The following is a 22,806-nucleotide window of genomic DNA, read 5'->3' on the forward strand; positions in this document are numbered from 1 at the left end:
TGTAACAAATGCACGATTTCTTCGCCTAGTGATGGTTTCTCTAGTATATAAAATATTTGCTCTTAACATCAGCGCAGCTATGTACTGGTTTTCTTTCATTTTGTTATGCTTACTGATCCAGACGTTTGAGGTTGGATTACTTTCTAAGTAGTTTATACCATCACCTTGGACAGGGAGATTTGCCCATTTCTCAAACTCTTCTTTTCTCCAATCATGTTGCTAACAAATTCAAATCATAGCTCAGAAACCTACTGTCTTAAATGTTGAGTTTGTGTGTTTTGATGATGTTATCAATGTTTTCATTCATATCTTCTCCTGCATATATGAATGTATGAGCTATGTACAGGTCTGGAGCTGCCCTGAGATACAATAAACTATTGACTTTATTGAGACCAATTTGTGTACATAGTTTTGGTATACTGAGGCCCCCAAATGATCTTTTCGAATATAGGAGACCATCACATGTGTATGTAGCAAGGTGTAGAAAGTGTTTAACATACTTTTTTATTGCTTGATCCAGAACATTGAAAGTTTTTGCTTCTGTTCCTGTCATTTTCAATTTGAATGATAGTTTAGGAACCAAGTACTGACACAAAATTTCTATTTTCTGCGTGGGCTTAAGTGGTAGATTATCAAGTTTTTGAGCCCATTTGACAAGAACCTCATTAATTTTGTTGTTGCTTGTATGACCAGTGTGTGGATCAAAGTTCAATCCGAGGTATCTCTCACTTTCTCCTAGATGAATGTTTTCAATATTTTGTTTTTCAAACTGCCATGGTTTACAGTTGTTAATCAGAATTGTATCGTTATGGTGACTGATATAAAATCCATGTGTCTTATTCACATTAGGTTTTAATCCTGTTGGTTTACTGAACTTTTCAATGATTTTCAGATTTGTACTCATTCCTTCCTAGGTACTGCTGAGTACTGCGATGTCATCGGCAAAGGCGAGAGTGGTGATTTGCTCAATAAGACCATCTGATCCAAATGTGAAGTCCTTGCTGTTTTTCTGAAGATCACAGATCAGAGTATCCATGGCAATGTAAATAGTAGTGGGGATAAAGAGTCACCTTGTTTAACCCCAGATTTCATTGTTATTGCAGGAGTTGCTTCGTTCTTTCCCTTGAAAAATGTTGAGTCAGTGCACAAGTCTTTTATTATGTCTCTGAGGTATGATGGAACTCTTTGCCTTGCGAGACTCTGTATAATGTGACGATGGCTGACGGAGTCGAACGCTTTCGATATATCTATGAACACTACTGCTAATGAGTGACTGTTTTTTCGTGCCCCTCTTATGATATTTTACAGGAGAGTCAGATTCTCGAGACAACCTCTCACCTTCATGAAGCCTTTTTGTCTCATATTCAATTCAACAAAAAATGAGTCTTTTAGTTAGTATTTTTGTGAATAACTTCATGAATGCAGTACAGATGGTAATTGGACGGCAGTTACTGATTTCTTTAAGTTCACCAATCGGTACATTCTTGGGTATCAAAATTGATTGGTTCTTTTTGATACTTTCTGGTACTCTTCTCATCAACAACCAAGACGATAACATTCTGGGCAGCAGTCTTGGTTGCCTGCTGTGCACTTTATACAAGTAATTCAGACCAATCTTATCAGGCCCCACTGCTTTCTTTAAATCGGAGTCCTCAAAGGCATAAGTTATTTCGAGCAGTGTTATTTCTTTACATAAATTTCTAATTTCGTAATCCTCTGGTAACCGATCAATCGGCATGAATTTAGTGTTTTTCTTTTTTCTTTCTCGATTTATGTTTTTGTAGTATTGAAAAATGTCATCAGCACTGATTTGGCAAGTGGCATCTTCTGCCCCATCAGTGATAATCCTGGTAATTTTCTTTTTGTTTTTTTTAAACATTGCCTGGTATTCTTTGTAGCTGCTTCCAAAACAAAAGAGGAAGCATAGAGGTACTGATAGAATCACCCTCCTAGCCGTATCATATAAACAATGAGATTCTATCAATGTGAAGAGGTGTTAACATTTTTAAGTGTTTATATTTTAATATATTTTTCTACTAAGCCAGGGAATTTTTAATTTTTTGTATTTTCTGCACTCACTAGCAAGGTCCCTACACTTCACTGACACCCCTACACCTACACATAGCCTTTGTCACAACTTAAGTGCTCCCGCGTAGTTCGTTTGGTCGTAGCACGCCCCGCCCCGTTATAGGGACGGGAAGACCCCTATGATGAAGCATGACACTAAAGGATTTTGTTTAGTGTGTGAGGGGTATTTTAAAAAGCACATAGTGCTCTTGTCTTTCTAAACCTAAGAGACAGCCTAGTATCTCACTGAATCCCTTACAGAATAAAAACACTTAAAAATTTTTAACACCTCTTCACATTGATAGAATCTCATTGTTTATATGATTCTTTGTAGCTGCCCTTTGCTTTGGCATCATTTTTCTTGTGCGTCCGATTAAGCCTTCCATTTTTCTTGTCTTTTTTTGTTATCTTGTTCCCTACTGAGGCATTCTGGTGCTTATCTTGAGCAGAGTTCATAGGCTCATTATTGAGTTCACTTGCTGGGTCATTTGTTGGTACACTTGCTGGTGTAGGACTTATATCAGTGTGTTCTCTGCGATATAAGCCACTACCTCATCCATCAGATCAATAGCAGCATCGTGTTGCTCTACGTTTTGGGTGTACTTCTCGATTTCTGTGATTCTATCTTCCACCTCATCAAAGTTCTTGATTTTTTGCGCACGTTTGCGATTGATAAAGTCTCTGCGCTTTTCTGTTGTTACTTCCACTGTAACCTCTGGTTCATCGCAAGAGTCATTTTCAGAAACATTTGATGCTTGCAGTACATCTTTTGCTGATTTTTTGCTTTTATCTCTTCTATCTCTTCTTTTTTCTGCAATCTGTTTTTGGTTTTTATTGTCGAAATGTGGAACCATCAGCGCATTAATATTCCTCTTGTTTTCATATACTTTTTCTAATTCTGCTAGTAGCAGTATTTCTTCGTGTGACCATAATTTTGACTGTTTGCTGCTTGCCAGAGCTGCTAGTCTAGCCTCATTTTGCGCTCTTGGATGCGCATGCCGAGCATGTTGAAAAAACAACAATCTTTGTTCCAAATCTGAGGTCACAGAAGCTGCACAGGAATGGCAGCTCTCCTTTTTGAGGTCTTCCTTTACATTTGGCTTAATGGCATGCAATATTGTGGTATTCTGCTTCTTTGTCACATTTTGAGCAGTACGTTTTAAGATAGAAGCCTTTGTGCTTGTTGGCGACATGTTTTCTCAGTTCTTTAAAAGTTCCCAATATGCCTCCACACAAGTCACATTTATGCTTTTCGTTTAGGTATTTCCAATAAGTGACTTTTTTTGTGTAGTCACTTTTCTTTGTTATTACATCTTTGTGACCTTGTACACATCAGGAAGATTTTCTGTTTGTTGTACCAATGTCATTCTTGGCTGAGGAGGCCACAAACTCGATGGATTAGCTGAGGTCTACTGTTGTCTTCTTCTGCTACGGAAGGTGGACTAAGGCCTAGATCGTGATTTGAATCGTTGTTGCTTGTTGCATTGTGTTGCATTGTGCCACTCCAGGGCACCCTGCCCTTCACAAAGAAAAGAGAACTCACCCCGCGGCTCCCGCTGGCTTCTCCGGGATCTTTGCGTTACCGCACTGGACTCCGCGAGGGCACCTGTCTGTGCCACTCCGGGTTCGGGGATCTGAACCCGACTCCCTTTCGATCGGCTGAGGGAAACGGAGGCCATCGCCCATCCCTTCCGAACGGCGCTCGCCCATCTCTTAGGACCGACTGACCCATGTTCAGCTGCTGTTCACATGGAGCCCTTCTCCACTTCGGCCTTCAAAGTTCTCGTTTGAATATTTGCTACTACCACCAAGATCTGCACCTGCGGCAGCTCCACCCGGGCCCTCGCCCCAGGCTGCCGTGCGCACCGCAGCGGCCCTCCTACTCGTCGCGGCTTAGCCCCCGTGGCTTTCAGCACCGGCGATGGCCAGGTATGGGCCCGACGCTCCAGCACCATCTATTTTCAGAGCTAGATGATCCGGAAGGTCAGTTGTTACACACTCCTTAGCAGATTCCGACTTCCATGGCCACCGTCCTGCTGTCTATATCAACCAACAACTTTTCTGGGGACTTATGAGCGTCGGCATGAGACGCCTTAACCCGGCGTTCGATTGGTCCCTCAGCGCCAGTTCTGCTTACCAAAAGTGGCACGCTAGGCACTCACACTCCATGCCCAGCTTCACGCCAGCGAGCCGGGCTTCTTACCCATTTAAAATTTGAGAATGGGTTGAGATTGTTTCGGTCCCAAGGCCTCTAATCATTCGCTTTACCAGATAAATATGGGCTCTCCGAGCGCCAGCTATCCTGAGGGAAACTTCGGAGGGAACCAGCTACTAGATGGTTTGATTAGTCTTTCGCCCCTATACCCAGTTCGGACGACCGATCTGCACGTCAGAACCGCTACGGACCTCCACCAGAGTTTCCTCTCGCTTCACCCTGCCCAGGCATAGTTCACCATCTTTCGGGTCCGATCATGCACGCTCATGCTCCACCTTGCCAATGGAGCGGGCGAGACGGGCCGGTGGTGCGCCCTCCGCTGGAAGCGCGGCGGGATCCCACCTCAGCCGGCGCGTGCCGGACCTCACCTTCATTGCACCACAGGGTTTCGCTCGGCCCTCCGACTGGCCCACATGTTAGACACCTTGGTCCGTGTTCCAAGACGGGTTGGTGGGTAACCGACATCACCGCAGACCCGAGGCGCCCAGCGTGGTCCTCCCCTGACCCCTTCAACCGCCACGGTGCCCCCCTAGGGACGGCAAGGAACGGGAGCCCGGGGGAGGGCACAAAGGGGGTCGAATCTCCCTCGGCCCCGCGGACACGGCGAAGCTGCTGCCAGGGGGGCTGCAACACCTTCCGCCAGAGCGGAGGGCCACCTGCCACCCCGAAGCCTTCCCAGCCTACCCGGAGGTTGAGGCTCACCGCCATGGAGGAAATGCGCCCTGTGGGGACCGGGTAGGGCCCGGGCACCGGTCCCGCAGAGGGGATCCAGAACTCCTGGGCCACCGACCTTCCCACCATGTTGAATCATCCGGGCGGACTGCACGGACCCTACCCGTTTACCTCTTGACGGTTTCACGCCCTCTTGAATTCTCTCTTCAAAGTTCTTTTCAACTTTCCCTTACGGTACTTGTTGGCTATTGGTCTCTCGCCTGTATTTAGCATTAGATGGAGTTTACCACCCGCTTTGGGCTGCATTCCCAAGCTACACAACTCCGAGAAGACCTGATTCTGGCACGCCGGGGGCCGCTACCGGCCTAACACCGCCCGTGGGGTGAGCCTCGATTATAAGGACTTGGGCCCCCTGAGCAACGCCGGGGAGTCGGTCTTCTGTACGCCATATTTCTCACACCCGCCACTGCCTGGCGGGGATTTGGCACTGGGCTCTTCACTCGCCGTTACTAGGGGAATCCTGGTTAGTTTCTTTTCCTCCGATTAGTATTATGCTTAAATTCAGTGGGTCGCCCCGTCTGATCTGAGGTCGTAGTCGGAAAAAAACACCGGAGCGTCAAGGGGGTTGCCAGGGAAGGCCAGGCCCCTGCCAGAGCAGGGGCCTGGCGACCCAGCAGCGTGTGCCCTCTTTCCCCGGATCGGATCTGGAGGGGTTTCGCCCTTCCCGGGAAGTTAGCCGCAGAGGTGGACGCCCGAGGCACATGCGCGCGGGCAGCCGGTGGGACACCACAGACAGCCACGCGTGGCATGCAAACGGGCGCCCCGGGGCGGACCGGTTGCCAGACCCCTTCTCGGGGCCAGGTGCGCTGGTGGCATACCTCTGCGGCAGGACCCGGCGAGGGACCCTGCCACGGGCGAAGTCCCGGTCCTCACCTGAGCACCCCATGCGGCCACGGACCGCCCCACCGGCCAGGGCACGCTAGGGCAGGGCCTGGCCCTGTGCCTATGATGTGTGCTTGCAGGAGGCAGCAGAGGGCTTCGGGCTGCCGCCGTCGGTCGCTCCGCCTTTAATAATCCTTCCGCATGTTCACCTACGGAAACCTTGTTACAATTTTTACTTCCTCTAGATAGTCAAGTTTGATAGTCTTCTCGGCGCTCCGCCAGAGCCGTTGCTGACCTCGGCAAGGCCGATCCGAGGACCTCACTAAACCATCCAATCAGTAGTAGCGACGGGCGGTGTGTACAAAGGGCAGGGACTTAATCAATGCGAGCTTATGATCTGCACTTACTGGGAATTCCTCGTTCATGGGAAATTATTGCAATCCCTATCACGAGCGGGGTTCAGTGGGTTAATTGCACCTGTCGGCGAAGGGTAGACACACACTGATCCGTTCAATGTAGCACGTGTGCAGCCCCGGACATCTAAGGGCATCACAGACCTGCTATTGCTCAATCTCGTGTGGCTTAACGCCACTTGTCCATCTAAGAAGTTGGACGCCGACCGCTGGGGGCCACGTAACTAGTTAGCATGGAGGAGTCTCATTTGTTATCGGAATTAACCAGACAAACCGCTCCACCAATTAAGAACGGCCATGCACCATCACCCATAGAATCGAGAAAGAGCTATCAATCTGTCATTCCTTTCCGTGTCTGGGCGAGGATTCCCTTGTTGAGTCAAACTAAGCCGCAGGCTCCACTCCTGGTGGTGCCCTTCCATCAATTCCTTTAAGTCTCAGCTTTGCAACCATACTCCCCCCGGAACCCAAAGACTCTGGTTTCCCGGAAGCTGCTCGGCGGGTCATGGGAATAACACCGCTGGATCGCTAGTCGGCATCGTCTATGGTCGGAACTATGACGGTATCTGATCGTCTTCGAACCTCCGACTTTCGTTCTTGATTAATGAAAACATTCTTGGCAAATGCTTTAGCTTTGGTTCATCTTGCGCCTGTCCAAGAATTTCACCTCTAGCGGCACAATATGAATGCCCCCCAGCCGTCCCTCTTAATCATGGGCCCAGTTCCGAAAACCAATAAAATAGATCCGGAGTCCTATTCCATTATTCCTAGCTGAAGTATTCAGGCGACCGGCCTGCTTTGAACACTCAAATTTTTTCAAAGTAAACACTTCGGACCCCCAGGACACTCAGTCAAGAGCATCAAAGGGGCGCCTAGAGGCAGGGGCTGGGACAGGCGGTAGCTCGTCTCGGTTGAACCGCCAGCTCGATCCCAAGATCCAACTACGAGCTTTTTAACTGCAGCAACTTTAATATACGCTACTGGTGCTGGAATTACCATGGCTGCTGGCACCAGACTTGCCCTCCAATGGATCCTCGGTAAAGGACTTAAAGTGTACTCATTCCAATTGCAGGGCTTCGAAAGAGTCCTGTATTGTTATTTTTCGTCACTACCTCCCAGAGTCGGGAGTGGGTAATTTGCGCGCCTGCTGCCTTCCTTGGATGTGGTAGCCGTTTCTCAGGCAACCTCTCCGGAATTAAACCCTGATTCCCTGTTACCCGTGGTCACCATGGTAGGCACAGAAATGTATTGTCACCATAACAGGGACGTGCGATCGGCCCAAGGTTATCTAGAGTCACCAAAGCGGTCGGGCGAGTACGGATTGGTCTTGGTCTGATAAATGCACGCATCCCAGGAGGTCAGCGCTCGGTGGCATGTATTAGCTCTAGAATTACCACAGTTATCCAAGTAACAGATGGATCGATCAAAGGAACCATAACTGATTTAATGAGCCAGTCACAGTTTCACTGTACTGGCCGTGTGTACTTACACGTGCATGGCTTAATCTTTGAGACAAGCATATGCTACTGGCAGGATCAACCAGGTAGCCGCACCTGCTGATGGGGTGGGGGCCGCATGCCCATCTCCCCGACCGGCAACCTTCGCGCACCCTTCCATCTCTCGGGAGCCTGCCAGGGGAAAGAGCCTGCCCACCTGGGAGGGAGGGCTCGCTGGAGGGTTGTGGAGAGGTGCGGTCGCATGGGCACCGGCTGGCCCAGCCATCTCCCCCGGGAGGGAGAGGCGGGCCGGGGCGCAGCCTGAGTGAGACGCAGGGTGGCCGGAGCCTGGCGGTGGCAACACCCCTCGGAACGATTGTTCCGAGCTGCTGTGGGAATGTGCTGGGCGGAGAGGGGCCACAGCGTGGTGCGCGGGGCCTACAGACCTGCTGGGCGGCAGCATGTGAGGGGCTGGCACCACCTGACCCCTTCCACTTGGACCACTGGGGGACACGAGCTGCCGGGGCCGCTCGGCCTTCACTCTGCTGAGTAGGGTGAAGGGCTTCCTGCCAGGCGGCAGGCCCTCGAGTCAGACCGTCCATGCAAGGAGGAAGCTCCTTGCTTGAAACAACAGCCAAGGCTGGCCAAGCAGTCCATCCCTAAATGGATCGAGAGTGCCCAATCTATCAGAGTACGGCTAGGGCATCCCCTGGCAGGCTACTCTGCGCAGTGGGTATGCTGGCTTAGCGTCCCTGCCTGCTCCTGGGGCAAGCATGCTTGGAGAAAAAGGACCATCGGGAAGGGGCTGAGAGGCAGGTGCGTACCCGGGCCCCTGGGGGCCCCGGCGGGCAGGCCTGGGTGCTGCCTTCCCTGTCTCAGCATCGCCGGACCTCACGGAGGTCTGACTGAGCAAACTCTGAGAAAAAGGACCATCGGGAAAGGGCTGAGAGGCAAGTGCATACCCGGGCCCCTGGGGGCCCCGGCAGGCAGTCCCGGATTCTGCCTTCTCCTGTTTCAGACACCTTGACAAGCAATGGAGGCCTTCACAGGGCCGACGGAATCCCGTCCTGGGCCCTTGGTGGAGCAGCAGGCCGGGGGACGGGGCCCAGGCTGGAGCACCCGACCCGGGGCCCTGCGGGGCTCCTGGATCCAGCAGGGGCTCCCAGGCCCAGAGGCAGGGGAAGCCTCCCCGGGCCCGCCGACCCCGTCCCGGGCACCCTAGTATGCAGCAGGATCTAGGACAGAGCCCGGGTCGGGAGACCGTCCTCCCCGGGTCCCTCTGAGGCCCCGGCCGGAGCTCCTGAACCCAGTCAAGCAAGGGGAGGCTCCCGGGCACTACAGAACCCCGTCCTGGGCCTTTGGCAGAGCAGTAGCCCGGTGGTTGGGGCCCAGGGCCGAAACAAGTGACCTGGGCCGGATGGAGCCCCTGGACCCAGCCGGGGTTCCCAGGCCCAGAGGCGCAGGGAAAGCCTCCAAGGGCCTGCAGGACACCATCCCGGGCACCCTGCCATGCGGCAGTACCGAGGACAGAGCCCGGGGTGGGGAGGCCGTCCTCCCCAGGGCTGCTGAGAGCCCCTGAACCCAGCCAAGCAAGGGGAGGCTCCCCTGGCACAACGGAACCCCATCCCAGGCCTTTGGTGGGGCAGCAGCACGGGGGAGGAGGCACAGGGCTGGAGCACTCGACCTGGGGGCAGGCAGGGCCCATGGACCCAGCTGGGGCTCCCGGGCCCAGAGGCCCAAGGGAAGCCTCCCCAGGCCCGTGGGACCCCGTCCTGGCACTCTGCCATGCAGCAGAACCGAGAACAGAGCCCGGGGTGGGGAGGCCAACCTCCTCGGGCCCCTGGGAGTCCCTGAACCCAGCCAAGCAGGGGGAGGCTCCCCGTGCCCACAGGACCCATTCCGTGGCTGCCTGCCACATGGCGGGTCCGGGGACGGATCCCAGACTGGGGCGGCATCCTGGTCCGTCCAGCTGCCGGCTGAGGACCACTAGGCTGAGAGGGGTTCCAGAGTACCTTGTCCCTAGTAAGCCGGAGGAAGGCTACCCCCCTTTCTGGTAACCCGTGCGCAATGCGAGACTCGGGAGACCCTAGGCGCAGACGCGCCTGATCTCTTGGAGCCCTGGCTGGGATTGGGGAGGCAAATGAGCCCTCATCGGGACTTCCCGGCCATCTGGTCGCCCCATTGGAAAGCGTTGCATGCGACCAGATGGCCGAGGGGAAAGGTGCAACCAGATGGTCGGGACCGAAAGGACTCCCATCTGCCCGCCCCAAGCCATCGCGTTGGGCTCCCGCCTGCCCTTGCTGGGCTCGGGGGCTCCACTTCCTGGGTTGCTCGGGGACCCCGCCTTGGCCTCAAGCACGAGGTTCATAATGGCAAGCAGAGATGGTGGCTCAAGCTGCTTGAGCACAGAAATAGGTAGAGGGTCCTTGGGTGATCCAGATTTAATGCTATCTAGGATGTTTTAGAAGGAGTCTGTGGTGAGTAGGGGCCATGTGTCCAGGTTGTTTGAGGGAGTGTCAAGCACTTTGTCCTGGTCAAAGAGGATATAGTCCTCTATGTGTGGTGTAACTGGTTGAAGGGAGTGGCAGGTAGCGAAGGAGGGGAGTTATCAAATTGTGTGCTAACAGTATCCGAATAGATTTTCTCAACTTCCTGGACGAAGAAGGAAGCGAGGTCTTCACACTGACGTTTATTGAGTGGGGGGGCTAGACAGGGTCTCTGAGCCTGCAAGCTCCTTGACTATTCCAAAAAGTGTTTTGGAGCAGATCAGAGCATCAGAGATGGTGGTTGCGACATATTTAGCACAAGCTGATTTGCAGAGATTTTGATACTTGGCAGGGCTGTTCTTTCTAACCAGGTCCCCAGTGCCACATCTCTTTCCCAAAACTGTATAGTGGTTCCCCCAATTGACAATGCCTTTAGTACCCTCTAAAAGTCCCTAGTTAATGGTACACCTGGTACATAGGGACTTGAGGTACTAAAGAGGGTACGAATTGTGCCACCCTAAAGGACCCTTCACCAAACATGCGTTGAGCTGCTATCGCAGGCTGTGTGTTTTGGTGCAGACAAAGATGAAAACATGACCTGACACACATCCCTGTGTGCCAGGTCCCCTAACACTGCACATAGTACTTGTGCGTCACCCTTACAACAGGCCTTAGCCCTAAGGCAGGGTGCTTGGTGTTGCATGTGAGGGCGTACCTGCACAAACAGATATGCCCACTGCTTTAAATGTGAAAAGATAAGTGCATGTAGTAATTAAAATGAGCTAGAGGTGTAGTGAGGGGGCGGGCTAAGGGCAAGACATGATACTTAGGGCCATATGTATGAAAGTTACATTTTGCGATTCTCAAATAGCGGTTTTTAGAGAATCGCCATTTGAGAATCGCAAAATGCTATGTATGTAGGATTTGCAAATAATTTTGCGAATCCTACATATTCCTTAATTGCGAATCGCAAATTGCAATTCGCAATTAAGGAATACCTCCCCATTCATTCCTATGGGCCTAGAGGCCCATAGGAATGAATGGGAAGACATTCTCAATTTGCGATTCTCAATTAGAGAATCGCAAATTGAGAATGCAATTTCAAGGGTGCCAGGGTGTCAAAAGGACACCCTGTTGCACCCCTGAAATGTGCGTGAGTGCCCTAAGGGCATGTATGTGTGCCACATGGCACTTTTAAAAATGCAAAAAAGTGCATTTTTCAAAGAAATCACAAATTACCACCAACTTGAAGTTGGTGGTAATTTGCAAGTCCTTATGGCCAAATTGCACCTTTTCTGGGCTTCATACATTGCATTTAAGGAATCTCAATTTGCGATTCCTTAAATGCAATCGCAAAATAGGGAATCGCAAATTTGCGAATTTTTATTTTGCGAGGCTATTTTGTTTCCATACATACCACTTAGCTATTTTGCGATCGCAAATGCCGAAATTTGGCGAATTTCGGCGTTTGCGATCGCAAAATTGCCTTCATACATATGGCCCTTGATGACTTCTATATTAGTTGCAGCACATACCAAAATTCATGAGAAATGTGTTTATATAAACATAGCTGGTTAACTCATTACACAATATGAACGAGAAATGCGATAATATGTTAACATTTCCTTTTTTTTTTTGCAATAGTTGCACCTTCTTAATGCCATACTGTTAGTTGCTGTTGTTTGGCACAATACTGTATATTTTTGAGCACGTGAGTAGGAAGAAACTGAAAATACCCCCACTTGGAACCAAAGCTCTTATGGCACGAAGCAAATCATCATGACCCTCCCCAGAAGATATCTCTTGTCTCTTCCATCGATATATCCATTCATCCTACCATTTACCTTCTGATGTCCACCATTTAACCTTTACATTCTGTCATCTATTAGTCTTTCACCCATCATTCAGTTTTTCACCATTCCGTCTGTCCACCCTTCACAACCAAACCTATCCATCTCTAAACCTATCCATTCATCCTTTCACTCATTTATCTCTTTACCCACCCTTTTGCTCATCCATCAATACTTTTGCTCATCCAGCCATCAACCCTTTCACTCCTTTATTCCATCGTCCCTTTCATTCCATCCACCCTTTCACTCAATCCCTCCTTTCACTCAACCATCATCCACCCTTTCAACCATCCTCCCTCCTTTTCATTCATCCATTCAATCTTTCACTTATCCACCGATCATCCGCCCTTTTATCCAATCATCCACCCTCTTTCACCCATCCATCCAGGCTTTCACTCATCCATCAATCTATATATCCATCCATCTATACATCCACCCTTGCTCACTCATCCATCCACTCACTCACCCACCCAGAGTCCCTACTATGTTATTTATGAATCTTTGTTGCCGAGCAGACATGTACACACAAAGTGCCACCAATTTTCTTTAAAATACCTCCTGATAATGTTTTGAGTCTCTCACTCACTTTTTCTTACAAAAAAATGGCATACAAATGCAGACAAACATAAGCAGACACACAGAAGACTCGATTATGATAAAAGCCATGTTATACTCTTCACCTACCATGGCTTTTTTGATTACCAATAGGGCTGGACTGGCCGTAGCCTGATTGCCACTGCCAGGGGACTGCCATGATTCCTATGTTTGCACAAATGCACAGGATAGTGTGAATGTGATTGACAACACAGGGCCTGAACCAACCCTGCCCTGTCAAGCACAGTGTGATGGTGAGCACCCAGACATTATTCAAATGAGCCCTGCTGAATAGCTAAACTGGGGCTACAGAAGCGGCGCCTTGGCTGCCAGAGACACGGTCCACTCCAGCTCACCAGCACTCACAGCCGATAAGCCTACCTTTTCATGAGTACCGGTACTCTATTTGGCAGTGGAGAAGTGCCGGTACTTAGAGTGATAAATCTAAGAAGTGCTGGTACTCAGTACTGGTGTGTACCGGCCCATTTAAAGCACTGGATATGCTCCTGTGCTGGTCAGTTCCATTACTGCCAGTGCAAGTGAACAAGGAAGTTATTTTAGAACATGTGCTGGACACTGGGGAAAACGAGTTCCCCAGCTACATGATTGCTTCACTGAAAATCGGGATGCATTGTATCAAACACCTCATATTTACAAACCCACCCTGATTCCAGTGGTGGATTTGTACATACATGCACACGGAGGGCACCTAACATGTGCCCTCTGAAAACCTATCAGCCTCTGGTGTGTTGGCTGACTGGTCACTGTCAGCCAACACACCAGACAGATTTCTGACCTCCTAGGGTGAGGGCCTTTGCTCACAGGATGTGACAGGCATTTGGCTACATATGCAATAAAAATAAAACAGGTAGTCAAAGGGAAATATGCAAACATATTACTACTCCTGGATTACTCTCTGCAGCAGACAGGGAGATGTGAGGATTTTACTGCTTCTGAAGTATTAAGTTTGGGGGGGGGGGGAGATGAATCACATCTTTTTCAACGTATACAATAATACAGCAGAGGAGAGATGCGACAGGCATTTTGCTAGTTCGGGGGGCATAAATGCACGGGGTGAGACTTGTGCCCAGTGACAGAAGACTAGAGGTCGGTATACCGATCAGGCCAGCTAATGTTTGAGCGATTTTGTACGCGGCTGGCGTGCACGGTTGGTCCTCCTCCCCTCCTGGAACTGTCCATGTTGAAGCTGTTATTGTATATGTCCAGCCAACAGCATGTGGGATCATTAAACCCCGCAGCAAGGAGAGGGAGGGCTCGGTTAGGCACTGGCTTGGTCTGGAGCGCAGGGCGTTTGCCGAAGAAGAAAGGAAAGACGAATTGCGAAACATTAACATGTTTGGTTGTGAAACCGGGACGCCGTCTTCGCTCCCGCCCCGCCCCACCCCCGCCTTGGGAAGATGGCATCTTGTTGTCGCTGCTCTTGGAAGAGGGCTGGCCAGGCCCGGCTCCTGGGAGAGAGGCCCCTATATTTGGTGCTGACGCGCCGGTTGTACAGCGGGTCCATATACGGTACCCTGGCGGTGCTGGGCGCCGTGTTTACTTAACTACCAGGGCCTGAGCATTCCGACGCCGCCGCTCTCAAATAAGAACACAAGGAGAGATGGCAGCGACTCGGGCCAGAGAAGGGCTGCCGGAGGCCAGGCCTGTACATAAGAGGGGTTCGGAGCTCTCCCTTACAGGACTGCGCGAGCTCTCAGCGCTGGCACGAGACGGGCAGAATGTATGGAGCTGGGGTATGGGGCCCGCCTTGACTCGCGCCATCGACGCAAAGATTCGAAGCTTGTCAGCGACTGGATTGGATGAAGATAGGAGGCTGTGGTCCGTAGGCATAAACGCCCGACGCTGGTGCTGGACGGAAACCAGGGTTCGAACCTCAAGGTCGCGTCCACATCCTGTGATTCTGAGCAAATCACTTAATCTCCCCGTGCCTGAATGTGTAATGTAAATACGGTGCTCATGTAAAGCGCTCCAATACATTGGGTCGAGTTCGCACTATATAAAATATGCAACAACAAAAAACTGTCACCTGTCGAGCTGCATACTATATGAGATTGGCACGCGGAGACAGAGCCTGTCACCTTCAGGCCTGGTTGGGATAAAGGGGTTGGCACAGGGATACACGAGCCCTTTCATCTGTTGCGCGGCATGAGCTCAGGGAACAGACCAGGGGTACAGATTCTCTCGCCTCCAGGGCCTGAACTCTCTGACTCAGGTATACAGAGGGCGCCATCTCCTGGGCCCCGCATGCCCTTGGAATGGAAACCGAGGTGCGGAGCCTGTGATCTCATGAGCTGCATGTTTTCAGGGATAAAGAACCCGTCACCATTTGGGGCACATACAGTGGTCGAAAAGGGGGGGAAAGTAGGGGAACTGTAGACAGAGAATCAGAGGGCAGGAAACCCCCGAAGATGGGATCAGTGGGCGGAGTCAGAGATGTGGCCAGAATACGCAAAACAAACAATTTTTTTGTATTTGGCAGTTCAATGAGCAGTTACAGCTTATTATGCTATTTAATTCAACCAATGGCTACACATGATTATTTAAGGTTTATTATGAGTTATTGACATTAAAATGCATTCTCAAAGTGGAATATGTTTCCAATCACAGAATGTCCCATATACACTTAAAAGTGGAAGCACAAGCAATTTGAGCCATGGAGTTTCTGTCATCCGCGCTTCTACTCCCTTTTTCCACAAGAGCAGTTCGAACATGAATGGCAAAATATCCTAGTTTGCAAAATGTTTCCTATATAATTATGGCTCTGCCATATTTGCCACATGACTGGGAAATATATAATGTTAAAAGTGCTTGTGCATGAAGCAGAGAGACTGTGAAGTTTGTCAACTTAGTTTGATGTGCGTGCAAATCCTGCGTTGCCGACCCTTGGTGAGTTGCAGCTACTATTGCTGAAATAAGGACAATGGAGGTACCAATGGGTGAGTTGGCCTGGCCTCAAGGGCAGGGCCGGCTTTAGCGCTGGTGGCGCCCTGCGCAACAGTGTTTGTTGGTGGCCCCCAATGACCACCTCTGCCACAGATTCCCTCACTACCACCCTTTAACTGTGCCCCTCAAGTGTCCATAACCACACTCTCTCTCAGATGCATTTAATTTGATTTACGGCACCACTCATATCAGTGTAGGGTGTCAGAGCAATTTACATTACACACATTACACAGAGACAATTAATCATAGGTGTGTAAATCACTGTATAGAAGATTTTATGTAAGACAAAGGACTACAAGGTGTAGGAGTCACATGACAACCATACTAGTAGGCAGTATAGTTTAATAGTGATTGGTCTGGAGATACACAAACTCTGATTTTCAAACTAAATACCATGGTTGGGGGGTTCTCTTTAATAATCAGAATTAATTTCTATCCAAATGAACACTTTTTGCAACAGTAGGATAATTAAAGGTTGGGGGGAAAAACCATAACGCTCTAATTCATTCCTTGCAGTTTGCATGAAGCGCTTAGATGACAGTTAATAGCTCACTGTTCTATGTTAGGATTTTAACTTATAAACGCAAAGCAACAAAAGGATCTCTCTGACAAAAAAAGTAACCCACTGAACTATCTACATTATGTGCACTTTGTGATCTGCATGGTACATGTTCTTTGTATCAGGCACATTAACTCTATGCGCTACCTTTCCATTAGTTAAAACTTCCACTAGACAAAAACTCTGATCACTCTCTAGGAAGAACATTAATCACCGGAGTTATGAAATTGTTATTGTTGCCAAAAATTGCTGGAGGCCAGTAAGGAGGCAGCAAGTGCTTTTAAAACTATAATATACTTGCAAATACGATGCTCCCACCCGAAGTAAGCGCCCGGTGCGGTGACACCGTTCGCACCACCCTAGAGTCTGCACTTCTCAAGGGTCCTGTGACCTCAGTGACAGTCACTGTTACTCTAGTGTATGCTGCTTCATAGGCCTGCCCGCAAGACTGTAGGTGAACTTCAGTATGGATTGGGGTGGACAGGCCTTCAAGATTAACCCACTCTTGCCACTGCTAGGGTCCACCTGCTGGAGCTAAGACACCTGGGATTCTAAGGTCTTACGAGGCCTTCTAAGGTCTAGCATGGGAATGTGCTGCCTCAGGAGAGTGGTCTGAGGGACTGGTCATGAAGGCGGAACCTGGTTCCTCCGTTCAAATTTGGCAGCTCTGGCCATAGTGCCACGTCCTCTCCCCCACTGAACACCATACTGCCCCACTGAGAGAAACTTGCACTGGCTTCGGCTACAACCCAATTGTGCCCGCTATAAACACTTGGATGTGACTCAATTCAAATTACACACTAGACAAGAGCCATATGCTGCCTGAAAAAAAAGTAACAGCATTCTGGAAAAAGCAAACACTCATATGGAATGCAAGACTAAGTAAATCAAGTGAAATGTAAGCAGGAACAACATGGTTACCTTAACCCTTTTACACTCACTATTTAGGAATCAGTGAGTGATTTGGCCTGAAAGGACATAACTACAGGGGCCGGAAGAGAGCCATTTCAATGTCCATTGCTTACATCGTTAGAAAACGTAAGCAGTATGGTTTAAAAAGACCACTTCACTGAACACAGAGCTTTGTTACACATTTTGTTTTCCAATCCACCCATTAACCAGGTATTGCAGTACCTCAGGAATGGTTCACTTCCCCAGCCAGGGAAAATAATGTTGTTCAAAGAAAGACGAGAAAACAAAAGTAGCACTTCACTGGCAAACTCTGTAAAGTGACGCTTGTTTGGGGGTGAATAAAATCAGTCTGGCCACTTTGCGACCACTCTGTCTTGCTTTATTTAGTTATTTATTTGTTTCTCATATTTTGAACCTTTTAGTCCAGAGGCTGCACTTTGGAATAGAAAAATGCCAGAAAAAGACGAAATTTCCAGCAAAATAGTTTTCTATTTTTGGATCCATTTCACAGGGGAACAAATAAGCTAACAAATAAACGAAAGGAGGAAAGAGAGAGTGAGAACTATTTCTTGAAGTCATGGTTTTCAGTAAGCGAGGAGGAGCGAGGCAGAAAGAGAGGTAAGAAAAGGAGCAAGCATTTGCAATGCAATAGGTCTCGCATTTGCGAGAGTTTGAGCTATTTTTATTGTAAATGACATTGCCTTTTATTTATGTTTTGGTTTTTGAAACATATAAAAGCCATTGTCATTTACAATGCCAATAGGTCAAACTCGCATAAATGTGAGACCTATTGCATTGCAAATGCTTGCTGTTACCGAAAAAGCCCTTTCTACAGCGCATACTGGCTATTTTAACGTTACTCACAAAAACAAACAAGTACAGGTAAAGCTCGAGATGGCTTCATGTAACCAAAAGCACAATGCTCCAGCACTGGAATTATAATCAACATAGTGGCAGAACTTAAATTCCAGTGGCAGGAGTCAGGAGGCCTCACAAGGAACATATTAACCTGTAATATGCTAGAATCTGTTGGAGGAATATGGTTAAAGACCAGTGTGCACACTGATGAGAGACATGTGAGTCTAGGACAGTGTCTCCTATGAATGAGCAGTGCGGACCCTGAGTAACAGTCTCTTAATCATGTAGTTTTGCCATCTGCACTAGTCCTGTTATCACCAGCGATATTCTTATTGTTGTCATCGGCACTAGTCTCGTTGTCATCGGCACTAGTCTCGTTGTCATCGGCACAAGTCTCATTGTTATCATCAGCGCTATTTTCGTTGTCATTAGTGTTGTCATCAGCACTAGTCTCATTGTTGTCATCAGCACTATTCTCTTTGTTGTCATGAGCACTAGTCCCATTGTTATCATCAGAGCTATTCTCATTGATGTCATGGGCACTAGTCCCATTGGTATCATCAGGGCTGTTCTCATTGTTGGCATCCTCACTAGTACCATTGTTATCATCAGTGCTATTCTCATTGTTGGCATCGGCACTAGTCCCATTTTTATCATCAGTGCTATTCTCATTGTTGTCAGGAGCACTAGTCCCATTGTTATCATCAGCGCTATTCTCATTGTTATCAGCACTAGTCCCATGGTTATCAGTGCTATTCTCATTGTTGGCATCGGCACTAGTCCCATTGTTATCATCAGTGCTATTCTCATTGTGGGGCTTGGCAATAGTCCCATTGTTATCATCAGTGCTATTCTCATTGTTGGCATTGGCACTAGTCCCATGGTTAGCAGTGCTATTCTCATTGTTGGCATCAGCATTAGTCCCATTGGTATCATCGGCGCTATTCTCACTGTTGGCATCGGCCCTAGTCCCATTGTTATCATCAGTGCTATTCTCATTGTTGGCATCGGCACTAGTCCAATTGTTATCATCAGTGCTATTCTCATTGTTGGCATCAGCACTAGTATCATTGTTGTCATCAGCACTATTCTCTTTGTTGTCATGAGCACTAGTCCCATTGTTATCATCAGTGCTATTCTCATTGTTGTCATGGGCACTAGTCCCATTGTTATCATCAGTGCTATTCTCATTGTTGGCATGGGCACTAGTCCCATTGTTATCATCAGTGCTATTCTCATTGTTGGCATTGGCACTAGTCCCATTGTTATCATCAGTGCTATTCTCATTGTTGGCATCGGCATTAGTCCCATGGTTATCAGTGCTATTCTCATTGTTGGCATCGGCACTAGTCCCATTGTTATAATCAGAGCTATTCTCATTGTTGTCATGGGCACTAGTCCCATGGGTATCAGTGCTGTTCTCATAGTTCGCATTGGCACTAGTCCCATTGGAATCATCAGTGCTATTCTCATTGTTGTCAGGAGCACTAGTCCCATTGGTATTATCAGCGCTCTTCTCCTTGTTGGCATCGGCACTAGTCCCATGGTTATCAGTGCTATTCTCATTGTTGGCATCGGCACTAGTCCCATTGTTATCATCAGTGCTATTCTCATTGTTGGCATTGGCACTAGTCCCATGGTTATCAGTGCTATTCTCATTGTTGGCACTGGCACTAGTCCCATTAGTATCATCAGCGCTTAATTTGTAAAAAAAGAAGTGCAGGTGCTGAAAATTTTGCCAAGGAGGCCACAGCTCAATTCTTCCTCCGGTGTTCCCCACTTTCAACACTCTCACTGCCTCAGTCTCTATCTTCTAACCTTGATCTGTTGTCTGTCCCCTACGTCATTGCTCTAAGAGTCTTTCTTCTAACCTCTCTTATTGTTTTCTATCATCTTTGTCACACCTGGTGTGTTACCTTATTCCCTGCATTTATGATTTGCCCTCTATTCATTCTACCCCTGCCCTTTTTCCTCTTCACTTTTATCCATGCTCTGCTCTCTCTCCCCTCAATCTTGTCTCTTTACAATCACTCTTTTAGCAGTGATTAGCTGTGTCTCCGTTTTATCATTTGTCTGCTTTTTTTCCTCTGTCCTGTCCTCTACATCCTTTCATTCTATCTTCTCTCTTCTTAATGCTCTCTTCTTCACATCATGGCTGCTTTCTCTTTGTATCAGATTTTCTCTCCTTTTCTTCTACTTAGCTCTGTCTTATCGCTCTCCTCTCCTGTTGTTTCTTTTTCCTCTTTACTCCTGCTCTCTCTCTCATCTATAACACTGCTGCTGCCTGTGACCCCTGTCATCAGCCTGTCCCTGCTATTTTGAACTCTGCGATTTCCTGTTGTCTTTCCTAAAGAAAAGGAAGATGACATGTGTTTTACTTTCTTACCTACACCGAGTGCAAAAACAAAATGTACACCAAATGAAAATTCTTTTTTTGCATATATTAATCAATGCAGTATAACTGGGTTATTTGCAGAACAGGTAGTTGCTCGAGCACATCAGGTGATGTCACTACTAGTGCTGCCTGTAGTTAGTAGGTCCAGGGAAGGCGACGGCATTCGCATCCACTGCTCAGCTTGCTGTGTCCCTGCCTGCTACAGCACAGGCATTGTCCCCAGCCGTGATGCTGCCAATGCCGGTATGTATGGCTGTGGTGCCTACTGGACTCACTCACGCTCAGCAATTACCATGCTGGGGTGCAGTGCACAGATTCTACAGGGGACGCCATGGCGCACAAAAGTTGTGTTGGGCCACAGCCGCATCGAGCACGTTGAGGATAGCAGCAGTGCAGGCCTGCAGGATATGCTACTCTGGCTACACAGCAAGTAGAAAGTCCACACTTACTTTCGTTTATTCTTCCTCAAGAGCCCTCACTCCCAAGTTCCAAATGCGCTCTCGCAGCTTCTTTGCCTCAACTCCGTCTTGAGCCAGCCCCCAGCTACAATTATCCAATGGGAGGCTTAGGCTCAGGCAGTGGCATGGTGCAGCAGACTCTGGGAATAGAATGCACGACATAGTTTGTCGATGACTTCTTGGATTTGTGATCGGCGAGATGACATCATCACTAACTTGGTGATACACAATCATGCCTGCCTGAAAAGGCATATGCTGGCCTGTCTATGAACATTTAAACACCACATGCCAAGAAACCCCCGAAGAAGGGATTGATTCCCGAAATGCATTGGGTGACTAATAATAAAACGTGGCATGTGGAATCAACGTTGTTCCTGTGGTCTTTGAACAAGAAGACGCAATGAGTGTAATGGATTGTAATAATTAAGAGTAAAGAAAATAAGAAAATAACAATGGCGTAAATGATGAAATATATTAATGATGGAAAACGAATTTAATTCATTAAATTCATTCATAGTAGGCTGTGCAGCCTGATGGGGACCTAAAGGAGGTTCCCTTGTTGTTCTTCTTTCATTTAGTTGCATAATTGTAACCACATGACGGCCAGTACGCGTAATAGACACCAATAGGCCATGTGCGGAGCAATGTGCCCGCCTTTGGCATATTGCGTGCTCTCTGGGTAAAAAACACGCGCGCAAAGCCCAATAGCGTGCCACAAAAGGAAAAGCACACGCTCTTTCTTGTGTGTGCCATTCCTAGGTCAGCTTCTGAAACCCCGTTTTTACCTACTAAATGTCTCGCGCTGCACGGACACTGCAACGCTAGGCGCGAGACCTAAAAAGGAGAGGGGGGGCAGCTGCCAGCGACAGAGCAGAAGTGCACACTGTCTCTTGGCAAGAAGGAAAAGACATAGTCCTTTTCCTTCCCTGCCACCCACCCGTCCCAGGACGGCCACGAACGCGAGCCCATCTGTAGGCCTCAGCTATTTCTGTCTTCCTGGGATGCATGTATAATATAGAAAAGCAGGGGAACAGAATCTATTGAATTAAAGCGTTAAGGGCATGCCGTGCCCTGCCGATCCCGCCCACTTTGACCACTCGGCACATAACACAGTGAGCAGGAACATGGTACAGAGCCGGCCGCATCTGAAACATTCTTAAGAAAGTGGCAAAGGAGAGTAAAGAGCAGGCTTGGATGACTTTGAACTGGCACTCGGCTAGAGCTGGATAGGGTGCGGGTGCAGAGCCTGTGAAGTCTAAAATTCGACAGCCTGTTAGAAAGTCGCCGTCATGGCTTGCTGCACTCCGGAAATTGGCACAGAAATATATAGCCTGTCAGTGTTGTGGTCTGCCATCATGGTTGGGCAGTTTAAGGGACTGACAGTGAGACAGGTGTAGGTCCCATAATCTCTACAGTAAGATGTGTATAGAATTGACACAGGAATCAAAAGCATTTAATTTCCAAGAACAGAATTAGCACTGGCTTGAGAACTGATCACCTCTAGGACAGGACTGTTACAGGGAGGGGAGCTTTGCACCTCTAGGAGGGCACAGGCTTGCGGTATTAGCAGCAGGATGCAGAGCCAGTCCGCCCAAGGCGGGGTAGGCTTCGGATATTGGCAAAGGGAGACCGAGCCTATTATCACCCTAGCGATGCCACTTCCGGGGCCTATAATAATAGGTATAAATCCCCAGGGGCCCAAAAACTCTCCCCACTGGGCTGAAGAGGCTCATGGGACTGGCACATGGAGATAGAGCCCATCACTCCCAGCACTGAACTGGCTAAGATGTTTGGCAAAGGGAGACCTGTGGTTTTACTACCAGGAGTGTATGGGATCAGTGTGTAACACTCAGTTACTCCCAGGGCTGGGCGCTAAGGGATGAAGGGACACCAGGCTGGTGAATCCCACTGCGGATGGGCTTTAGAGGACTGGCAAAGGGAAAGCGGGACAGTCAGTCATAAGTCTGGACTGACTGAAGGAATTGTTACAGGTTTCATCGGCTATCACCCCCAGGGCTGCATGGGATCAGTATGTTGGCACATGG

At 48.7% G+C, this 22,806-nt stretch overlaps 2 pseudogenes; both read right to left on the reverse strand.

Annotated features, from left to right (window-relative positions):
• The window catches only part of LOC144778096 (28S ribosomal RNA), a 7,736-nt pseudogene extending 2,190 nt beyond the window's left edge, over window positions 1-5,546 (reverse strand).
• A 476-nt stretch (window positions 5,547-6,022) lies between these two features.
• On the reverse strand, window positions 6,023-7,795 carry LOC144781520 (18S ribosomal RNA; annotated as a pseudogene).
• Between the last annotated feature and the right edge of the window lie 15,011 nt (window positions 7,796-22,806).

The sequence above is a fragment of the Lissotriton helveticus genome, chromosome 1_1 (assembly GCF_964261635.1).
Source record: "Lissotriton helveticus chromosome 1_1, aLisHel1.1, whole genome shotgun sequence".
In the NCBI taxonomy this organism is placed as follows: Eukaryota; Metazoa; Chordata; class Amphibia; order Caudata; family Salamandridae; genus Lissotriton; species Lissotriton helveticus.